General features: G+C 43.7%; 1 protein-coding gene across 2 annotated transcripts in view; it reads right to left on the reverse strand.

Annotated features, from left to right (window-relative positions):
* The window catches only part of LOC128887661 (tyrosine-protein phosphatase 99A-like), a 498,087-nt gene that overhangs the window by 462,203 nt on the left and 24,224 nt on the right, over positions 1–11,660 (reverse strand). The window lies entirely within an intron of this gene.

The raw sequence follows: 11,660 nt of genomic DNA on the forward strand, positions 1-11,660 counted from the left end.
GATGAGTATCAGAGATTCCGAATATCAGAGATTCCGACGACCGATTGATACGAATTAAGATGAGAACCGTTTCTGATAAACTCGAGGTTATAAATTTACGTGACGTTTCTCGATGAATGATTTGCGAGAAAAACTGAATGACGGCAAATCGTCTGGATTCTTTTTTTGTGACGCCTCTTGGAGAAAGCGGAGAGAAGACGAGTGTATTGGGTTCGAGTATGAGGCGAATTTTATTATAGGGTCGAGACAAATGAGTTCAATCGTTTACTCTGATTTGAGTGAAACGAAACATGTATCGATTCCGTTTCTGTGTGTGAGACGGAACACCGTGCATGGAAGGACATGAAAGAAAGGAGCAAATTCCCCGGAAGGAAATCTCTGTTGTCCCGTGACGACAGCCAACGTCGAGATTTAAGATAATCGCCCATCCTCCTGGTTCGTTAAACGACAGCTATTTATTCGTCGTCTGGACGAGGAAACAGGCCTCGTGAATCACTCTAATTAGCGTGTTCGGCGGATGGGATTCGGGAGGCAAAGCTGACGTGCCGTAACTAACGAGTTGTTCCCTGCGTCGATTATCCCAGGACTTAATTCGTGGCTCGACTCCTCTTCCCCATATTCGAATTCGAATCCGTACCGATCAGAAATGAAAATTACCGGAGCCGTGTTTGGACTGCCGTACCCCTCGTTCAGGTAACGCGGAAGTTTGCCCAGGAAGAGGGATGAGTGGTACGGGTGTATGCCGCACCGACGCCATTTTCGGAATGCCGCTCGTCTCCGGAAGCTGTCGCGCCAATAAATCAAGAGACATCTGCGACTTCTGAGACACCTTACTGCGAGCACCGTCGTCACGTACGGAACCTCCTCTTTTGCTTCCTTCTGGCCTCTTCGCCTTCCTCGCTTCCGCTCAGCCACCCTTTCTTTCCCAACCCCCTTGCCTTTTTCAGCTCCTCGTCCCTCCGCCCTTCCGACCCTTCTTTCACCCTTTCGCCCTCGCTACCTCTTCCTCCCACTTCAGCTCTCGCAGTTTCGCTTCCTTCTTCCTCGCGTTGCCCGTTCCCGCGCGGCAACGATCCCTGGCCGCCTGTTACTCCTCTCCGTCGGTCGAAACTAATATTATAGCTCCCCTCTGGCCAGCGTACTTTCACGAGAGGTAAACCGTCGGATACCCACTGGAACTGGAACTGGAATTGGAACTCGGCGCGAGATAGCGGAGGGAAGTTTCAAGAGAGAAGAAGCTCCTGATGTACTTCGAGAGTATGTGATTGGTGGCCACGACCCCGAGCTATCGGTTTCTAATGCGTTCTTTTTTTAATGTATTCCTTTGATCTTCGGAACAAGTGCACTCAGTTTTCGAGGCGTCCTCGAAAACATCGCCTCTCAGCGAAGATTGCGTCACGATTACGAATATTCCGACAAACTTAGTGTGTCCCTAGGAGATTGCTTCGGGGATGTTCTTTTCTGGAAGCTTAGGCCTGTTTATCATCCAGACTCTTCCTTCAATCTTCCAAGCGGTTGTTCAGCGAGTTTAAATTGAAACAGCCTGGCCCGATCGTCGCTTTATATCGATAAAAGGTACAGGTGCACAGCAATCTTGGCGCGCCATATCTCCGTCGCTAATGATCAATTTGCTCCGCTGGCTTTAGCCGAGAGACGAATTTGACTCGGGAGCTCACGGTGGGGGAGGATTGAAGGGAAATTGAAATCGTTTAATCCGAAGTATATTCTCATCCGGCGGCCCTGTGCGTCTTGTACCTATCTCCGCTCGTTCCCTCAAGTTTCAACCGTCGAAGTTCGCCCACCGCTAACCCCCACCAGGGATCTCGTGACGCCGACGCCGGATTTCGCAACTCACGGTGAAAATTTCGCATTATACCCAACGTGACTTGCCAGCACTTTTATTGGCCGAACCTAATTAAGAATCAGCCCCTTGGATCGTCCTGATTAAAGAAACTCAACGAAGGGCTCGTTTCTTGTTGCATCCGGTCAATTTCGATGATGGGATTAAATCTCTTCGACGAATACGAAACGGGCACCGACCTGATTCACGTTGCGAGGGTATTCTGCTCCGAAAACTGAATACGTTAGGTTTATCGACGTTGCTATTTTGGACGAACTATAGATTTGATTGAAATATAGATTTTCTGGGGTTGGTTTTGAGTTTCAAAAATGTATGCTGTGTTTATATTGCGGAATATGTGGAATATTGATGAAAATATTTATAGTTTGTATAAATAGATCCAGATATTTTGGAAATAATTGTGTCGCAAGAATTCGAAGAAGAAAATACGTGTACCTGCTTCTGTAGATGTAATTACCCTAATACGTATAGGACGGTCGTGCTGTAACTTTGAGAATATTTTCAGAAGCAACTCCAAGCTGTACATTACTCTGCTGCTGAAGTTATTCTTTACGTAGCGATACACAGTGGCATGCGAATGTTTTGAGGTAGTAATATTTTTGACTTTGCTTTAGAGAGGTTAAACAGACATGAGTTTCGAATAACACAGAACGAAAACAGAATGAAGTGTATTATAACGAGCTCGAAGACAAATAGAAAAGTAACTGCTCGCAAAAGCTTACACGCTATAGTTTGTACACTGTACTAGAGTAACGGTAGGAGTTATGGGACATGTTCTGGTGGTCATTTCGCAAAGTTTCACCTTAACATCAAGGCGAAAAAAACAGTTGTCGAGATGTTACAGAAATCAAGGCACAAAGATGAATGCACACTAGAAACATGTAATCGAAAAAATTCTTGCTTTGAGAGTATGAATGGACGAGGACGATGTTTTGGCGGGAAAGTGATTTCGCCAAAAATCGTGCCAAAGTGGCGGTGAATCGTCAATGGGAGCGTATCGCGGCAAGGCAATATTGTTCGAGCCGTATCTTCCGGTCAAAGCGGATTTGCCGACTACGCAGGGGTCGCTTGTTTATTTCGAGGAGCGAGGTTACGAGCGGCAATTAACAGAATGTTCTGTAATACGAATGTAAACAGTCCAGACATTTCGAGTGTAACGCTGCCAGGAGATATACACCGTGGCCACGGGTTCGCTCTTCAATTTCCCATCGGTTCGCGAATGTACACGCTCTGTACGGCTGCGCCCGACCATAAACGCGCGAAGCGACGCTGGATCGCGCACGATTTGCGTGGATTTTACGAGATAACGGTCGATGCCTCCGGCCCTCTGTGATCTAAGTACGTCCTCGAGAACTCAAGAATGGGAGGACAGAGAATTATGGAGTATAAAACTCGCATTTTAGGTAATCCGTGAGGAGTTATGTTGTTACAATTAGTGACAGGAAGTAGTTCTATAAAAATATACTTTGAATTAGGTTTGGGTTACTAAACCTCCCTTCAGAGAAGGCTAAGACACATGGCATACTTGGAAATACTTTGTATGTAACTTTAGTACTTAAGAACGATATAATTTCTTTTAAAAATTGATTTAAAATTACAAAAGATTAATTCTTAACACTCTCGGTCACCCTCACACTTGTCTACTTACATTCTCACTGCATACTTAATGTCCCTGCTTTGCCATAAGGATGTGAATTTCGTTCAGGGATTGGATCGATTTGACAGAATCAATTCTAAAGTTTTACACGACTCGTGCATACTGTTCGCCCCAGATGCACGCGTCCGAGACAAGGCGAACGGTTACGAGGAACCATCACGAGACCTCGTGTTATGGCGAGTTCTTCGCTCCTCGTGGAATTGAATCGCGACGGGCCAGGGAATTCGCACGAGCTATCGATCGAAAGAAGGTATCGATTAGTGTGGCGAAATTGTGCGCGTCGGTGAAGAAACGAGGCTCGATCGATATGCGATATTTTCACCTGTAACGCGAGAAGGACGATCGATTCAAAGGAATACTGACACTTGGGAATTTTTCCTGACGGTACTAGATGTTCAATACGAATATTACAAGTATTCTTTAACAATAAACCTACCGATGTTCATTTCTAACTGTTTCTATCGTGATCGGACAAATGATTAGTCTTAACGATACTTTTTTCAATTAAATGCAAAATATTTTGCGTGGAACTAAATTGAGTAAGAATTTTACATAAAAATTTGAGAACGATCATTTGACCGGTAGTGGTAGGTTTAATGTTAGAAGTGCATACTTTCTGCAATATTTCCGCCAATTTTCATAAAGATATATCAATCTGCACAGAAAATATGAGCATTCTCCTAACGCGCTACAAAAATGTCCATGTTACACGTGGTTTTCTCTGATCGTAATGAAACCAGTTGAGCGCCACTGCTCCATGCAACGTGCGAAACTGAAAACACAGCTTCCTTTCCAAACCTAATACTTCGCCACATTTCACGCGGAGAGCGTGAAAAATCTCCTGCAATTCCAGGCGTCACGTTCGAAAGCACCCCCGTACGCTCGGTACCCAAATTTCACTGAAACCGTCGAGGGTTTCATATATATATATATACGGCGAAGGCCGCCTGTAACTTATATCGGACAATGATCGGAACGAAGGGCGAGAAGTTGCGTGCGATCAGCCAAATGGAAATAACGGGCGCGTTTGAGGTGCTATAAGTCAATTTCGCGAACCATCGGCCGGAACCTGCAACAAATCGCTACCATCGACGGGGCTCGTTTCGGAAATACCGAAGAGGATCGCCAGCAGGGTACATGGCATGGAAAATCAATTGCCGACTTCCCGCGTTCCGGAGCATCTTCCCTCGACGATAGATCCCTACACAGCGCTTCTTCAGGCCTTCTGAATAAATATAACACCCGACCACTCGTGACGGGCGCATCCACGATATCCGCGCGAGTACGACGTATAAACGAAACAAATTATTCACCCCCGTAGCTTCGCGCTTCAACGCGTCCCTAAGACGGACACTTCTACGTTTACGTTCAACCCTCCACGGCGTGGATACATCTGCACCTTTGTGTTTCTATCGCCGCCGCGTCGATTTCGTTCCACGCCCGAACGACACACGCAATTCGATTTGTCGTTCCGAGTTTCATTGCTTTGTTACAACGCTACGTCTTCAGTACCTTCGGCGTTGTTGTTGCGTTACACCTCCTTGGGGCCGTACACGAAATGAAACTTTGGTGCTTTATATTTGGAGAGAACACGAAGACTCGAATTGAATTGATGTTTGACGAAACAAACTACAGAACGCGAGGGAAATGTCTAATACAAAAATAATACCTGGTGTATATTTTCTCTACCTTACTTGACAAATGACATTCGTGTATTTCGTTACCTTACTTCGTATACTTATATTTCGAGAATCAAGTTACATGATGGACCAACTAATCACCTGCCGCTGCAATCGCATGATTGAATGGAAAGAGCGAAACAGGGATAGGTTACTTATTCAGCTCCAGAACGTGTCGAATGTAATTCAACGCAACTCGCAAGTGCGCAAATTCGAATTGGGAGACATTGGTGAACGGCGAATGTGTCCGTCTATATAATTAATTCAGACAGGAACGGGTAAAGGATCTTCGTCGCTGGAAATTCTGAAGATTCTGAATAATCCAACGTCCCTAAGTGAAATTTCTGCGCTTCTCATGCTTTGCGTTCTTGTTATACCTCTCCTACGTAATATTTTCTTGCTGCTCTCGCTTTTCTAGTTTAATACACTGTACAGCAGTCTGCCGGACGGATGAAAGTTAAATCTCAGTTAATAATCCTTTAATAAAACCCGCATATTTCGATAGTACAATGTTATGACGATGCAGTACGCGAATTTCTGGCAGAAATTCGCCTAGGTACAGATTTTATAGCTTTAAATATGAAATCGAAACAAGCTAACGCGATTAAATATGTATGGGTTGCATGCATGCATGCGTGGAGTATTTTTTGTACGAAATCCCGAAGGGAGAAGCATTTTGAGAGAAATTGAAGGACGGGCCAGGAATTGCTGAGTAGGGGTAAATGGCTCGTATATTATTTTATATGCATGAGAAATTTAAGAAAACTTTAAACACGTTTTGCGCGAAATTCGATATTCTAAAGCGGCGTACGCGGAAACAAAAAGGCTACTGAACCAGTTATAAAAATTCTTTAAGGGATCATCTTATAACTCTCTACAAAATGAGTCTATATCGATAATTTATCTTTTAGGATCGTTTGAAAAAAATGAAACATTTCACATGGATAGACCTGTTTAGTTAATCAAATTTCTTGAAATTTCTTCCAAAATCGACCAAGTAAGCACTGTTAATTGACAATACGCGATCGCGCGTTTCCAATAATTCAAAGCAAAGAAATAATACTTTTAAGAATGCTTTTTAGAATTTTGTCTACGTGATTTATTTCGTACTTGCACGAGACTCCGTGATCTAGCTAGTGGCGCCGTTCCCGACTCGTCACGAGCCACACATATCGATACAAAAACAAACGGTTCGGCTCAACGCTTCCGAACGCGTCGCTGTCACACGTCGTCAAAATCGCGAAACATCTTGATTTTGAAAAAGGCTCTGAACAAGCACCATAAAAATGTTTCTACTATCTCAAAATATACATCATACCTCGGTAACAAAATCCTGAAAATTTCCTTGGAACCACTTCACCAGTAGTTCCCACTAATTTCAAGCGTCCTACCAACAAATTATTCATAGTCGTCCAATGAAAATGTTCGTCAAGAGTCCGTCCCCTCCGACGAGGAAACCAATTGAAAATAAACCCGCTAATGTATGATAAATGCCTGGGGGGATATCAACCGCGCAGAGATCAAAGGGGAAATTCATACGAGCGCAACCCCTAAGAAGTGTTCGTCACGAGTTATTGTACGAGTGGACAGGACTAATCTCTTAATGCCCAAGGGTCCATTCGCGTCTCGTAGTCGCTCCCTTTTCTGTCCACCCTTCCAGCAACCCCTCCGACGACACGGTGTCTCGGCCCTGTCGCGTTATTGGAGCTGGATATTAAATTATTGTCCGCCGCGGTTCGCCATCGGTAATATCAAATGCTTTCCGAATCGTATGAATATTAATGGCGGCGTTAAGCGGCGACGCCACAGAGAGGGAACTGGCTGATCCGCAGGATTACGCGATACATCGGCATACGGTCCGGAAAAGGGACGCTGCGCTTTTTCCACGATGGCCCATCAGACACTCGTCTCGCTCTCCGGCGTTTTTCTCTCTCCGCCTTTTCCAACGACTCGGATATTTTCGCCCGGTCGCACGGACAAAAATCCCGTACGCCGTGCTAAAAAAGAAACGAGCCAAGTCCCGTAATAATCCGTCCGTCGAAAAAGGGAAAAAGCGAACAGCCAGAGAGAATGAAAGCGAACGTTTCAATTTACTTAATGGACATCGAAAAACTGACGCCGCGCGGCCACGATGCCTCGCGCTATAATAAGATTTCACCAGGAATGTTGTCCTTGCCCAGCCTCCCAAACACGAAATGTCTGGAACGCGAATTTCTAAGAACTTTCGGGAAAGTCAATTCTACAATGTTATGAATTATGAGTGAAAATTAAACGATACTTTGGTATACTGTACAACTGTTCTTTTGCGACACTTTTCCCTGCGAAAAATTTTGGGTAAAGCTCGTCGGTAGCAATGTGATCGAGGGCAGGCATCGAGGGAGCACACTTATCCGGAAATGAGATCGTTAATTGCCAGGACGAGGAAGCAATTGTCGAGTCCATTACAACTTGGAATCCTCGGTGTGGACGCGATGTGGATAGCGAGCAGAGTCATGAATTCCGACGTTTCGATGACTTGAAAAGCGTTAATTGTTTTCCTGGCGCGCGCGATCAGGCGCACTGAATACTTCCTCCCTCAAAATTCTTCCACCGAGACGGAGAATTTTATACGAGTCGTACACAACTTCATCCCGTGGTTCGACGAGGGAGGAAGATTCCAGGATTCGCGAATTATTTAGCGAGGTAAAGTGGATTGGAATTAAGAACCACGGCAGTCTCTTTCGAACTGTCGCTGAGATTGAGTTTTGACCGTGTCACTTAGAAGAGACAGGTATGCGATATTTGATCGCTCTCATATTTCTTCGACGTTCGTTCACTTTTGCATGTATCAAAAACACAACAGTGTAAAAAATGGCAAGCAATGTTCATGGAGGAATCATATACTAAATTGTCCCATAAGTTCCCGGACCCTTGCTACCAATAAACCACTTTATAATAACATTATAATCAAACAATAATTATTCTTCAAAATAAATGCCATCGCTTCTGATAGTTTTCATCCATCTTTCTGCCAATTGTTTAATTCCGATTTCGATCAAATGTAAAGAATTTCAATGTCAAAAATTCAAGCATCAAGTGTCCGGGAATTTATAGGACAACCTAGTAAACGTTTGCGACTGAAAATATGTATATTTACACTAAGTGGAGAGTTAACAAAGAATTCATCTAGTAAATAGTTAATAACACACTTTCCTTTTTCCTCAATCGTATTAGATTCCATGCTCTGAATTGCTTTGCTATAACTTTGTATATTTTGCTCTGCAAATACTTCCTGCAAGAGGACCCAGAGGTAAAACGTGAAATATATTTCTGCGAAGTTCAATTTTGCTTTCGCGCCATGGCCAAACGTGTTTACATTTATTTGACAGTTACTCAGAGATGCGCCCGGTCCTCGAGAAGTTCGCGGTGCAGCTTGGCGAATTTTTGCGGAGTCCAAATAGCGGCTTTTGATTACCCATAAACTCCTTTCGCGTCGCTGGCGGCGTTTCGCAGCTACTCGTAAAAAATCTATCGCGACAACGAAACAGCTCGCGCGGAACCATGGCTGACGCGAGAAACGTCGAAACGCTGCGTCAAAAATTCTCTATTCCAACGTTCCTCTCCCCCGTTCCCCTTCGCCTCTCGTTTCCACTCTCAATTTATCCAGTCCAGTGGTTCATTCCGTGAATATTTAATAAACATCACGGTTCGCGTAATTCTTTCCAACAATATGCCCCGCGGAACGGTTTCCTCCTGTTCCGTGGTGCCTCTGTAATTCGTTTCCATGTTTTTTTTCACCGCGTGAAATTTACATTCTACAAAATTGAAAACGAAGAGCACTCGGGCAGCAATAAATGATTAATGCCGTGTAACAGCCGTAGGGAGCCGACGTTTCGCCACATAAATTAACTATTCCGTCGGGCTCCGGTTTTTTTTCCAGGTTAAATCCGCGTAGCGAAACAAATCATTCGTTTAATCGAATTATCGAGCAATCGCTGGACTATGGTAAATATGCACGTATGTATGAATCCGTTTAATCATTCCCGTCGATCGCTTTGAACGTCTTCCGTGGAGAGGGTTGCAGAGGGATGATCGAGTTTCCTTTTGCGATTGAGTTGCGTTCGATTACACTCCGATCGCTCTTACTACTGATTTGCTCGCTTGATTCGATATTAGCTTATGATGAAGGCACTTTAGTTTATACAGGCCAGGCTTGATAGCGGTGCAGCTGAGAGATTTAGTTTAGCGTTGTTATTCATAAAAATCGAGTGACTCTTGATCCTTAGGGGCAAATCAATGTTTTTGAATACTTTGGACACAGATCTCAGGTCAAGTTTTTAGGTAAAATAATTCAAAGTTGAAGATATATTTCTAAGGTTACATATCAAATTGAAAAAATTAATTACACTTATCCAGGACCCATTACTTTAGACACTACTTAATCCCTAAATGTCACCTACTTTAAGTTGCAACAATGTGTCACCACGCGAATGCTGTTCCAAAGCAGACGACCCGTGCGTAGTCAGAAAGTAATCACAAACTTTCGACGAGTGGATTGTTAACTTATTGAAACGTCTAGGACAATCTTCCAACTTTGCAAAGCAGAGGTGTATTGACACAAAACTATACATGGAGGATGAAGTGCTTCGTTAATGCAAAGAAGAACGTGCGAGAGAAACTATTGTCGTTGCAGATCGTTTGACGTCGACTCAAACGGACTGGAGTATTAAATTTATAGAAGAAAAATGATCGATGTATCGCATATTAAAGTACAATAGACTCATCTAGTAAACAAGCTGTTTATATGTACTATGGAATGAATTTGTCCCAAGTTTCGTATGCGAAACGGTACGTCTCATAAGCACCATAACAGCATTCCAAGGAGCTATAAAGAATGCCCCCGAGTGCCGTTCGTGCTCATGATGCGAGAGAATCCGCCTTGGCGGTCATAAAATGCGTTTTTAAAGGTGAAAATACGATTAGTTAATGGTTTCTGTGATACAAACTACTAGCAAATAGTGAAATAAACTTTAACAAAAATGGATTTAAAGACTGCTGTACAGAGTTCCGTTCTGAGTCTTACAACACTGTTGATTCTTTCAAAAACCCTTTTAATATAATATTTTTAAGACTTCGGACTCAACGTAAATGTAAACAATTCTTCAGAAAATCCAATTCTTTTTGTCCTCGAATTAAGAAGACCTCTAAAGGAGAACAAAGCGTTTTATCGGCCGCTTTGTACATCATTAAGTAGCACTCGGTACGTCTGAAAATTTCTGGCAATCATCGCGAATCCCGTGATTCTGAGATGCAATTTGGGCGCGAGATTTCTTTCTCGGGCTCGCGTGTGTTTCCACGGACGAAAAGCCGCGGTTCTCGTCTACGGGAAACATTTCCCTCGTCGGCTACGCAAATTACCGCCGAGCACGGCTCAGAGTGAGATATGCATCGCCATTAAAGGCGCGGAGCTCTGGAAAAATCGATGCTCTTCTTTCGCGATCAAATTTTAACACGTGAGCTATCCTCGCGTCTTAACGTGTTGCAATGTTGATATGTGTGCAATTTGATAAGCGCATTCTTGGAAACAAGTGCTCCATATTAATGCCAAAAAAAATCATATTCTATATACTTGCATTCTCACTTTGTAGATTTAAAAGACTGGAATTGTTTATTTTGTTTTTTATATAGACTTATTTTACGTCGTATCCACTGCTTGGTAATTAGCGTCGCTTTCAATTGGGTTTGCGCTTAATTAGCGGTACTATATACTATTGTAGAGTTTAGTGTCCTTGAAGAAACAGCACTAATATCACAGAAACATGTGCAAAATATCATCAATTACCTCAAGACTGGAATTTATTTTAATCGAAATTTAATATCCCTTCAAAAGGATACGCTTACCTCAAGAGTACCTGTATCTTTCATGGATTATAACTATGCAAACTTTCACTCCGATGTCAGCACACGAATGTTAATAAAAGTGACTGCTGCGAGAGTAGTCTCTCGAGTGACACACACGACCCTCCAGCACCGAAAGGTCTCCCTCCCCCGTCCACGAGGGTTAAATGAGAAAAAAAGCCAAACACCTGGACGAAACGACGCGGACAGGGAAACACAGTGGGAATACTTGGGTGTTATCGGCTGTTTTCTGGCTCGCGAAATATCCCTCGTGTCGAGCGATATGCGTTTCTTCTTAAGCGGTGCAGTATCGTTCGACCGCGTTGTCTGTGCGAGAGCTTTGTTGCGATTGTTCGGGGCACAACGACCGTTTGATTAAAAAGAGATTCGTCGCGGTGAATCGTCGAACGCGGACGCGCAGCTTTGTGCACCTCGTATTCGTCAGGATTACAGTCATATGCGGCGCGAGAACTTGGCAAATACGTCTGTCAAAACGCTTCTTTTTTTCTCTCTCTCTTTCTCTCTCTCTCTCTCTCTCTCTCTCTCTCTCTCTCTCTCTCTCTCTCTCTCTCTCTCTCTCTCTCTC

Source organism: Hylaeus anthracinus, unplaced genomic scaffold (genome assembly GCF_026225885.1).
Source record: "Hylaeus anthracinus isolate JK02 unplaced genomic scaffold, UHH_iyHylAnth1.0_haploid 11989, whole genome shotgun sequence".
Lineage (NCBI taxonomy): Eukaryota > Metazoa > Arthropoda > Insecta > Hymenoptera > Colletidae > Hylaeus > Hylaeus anthracinus.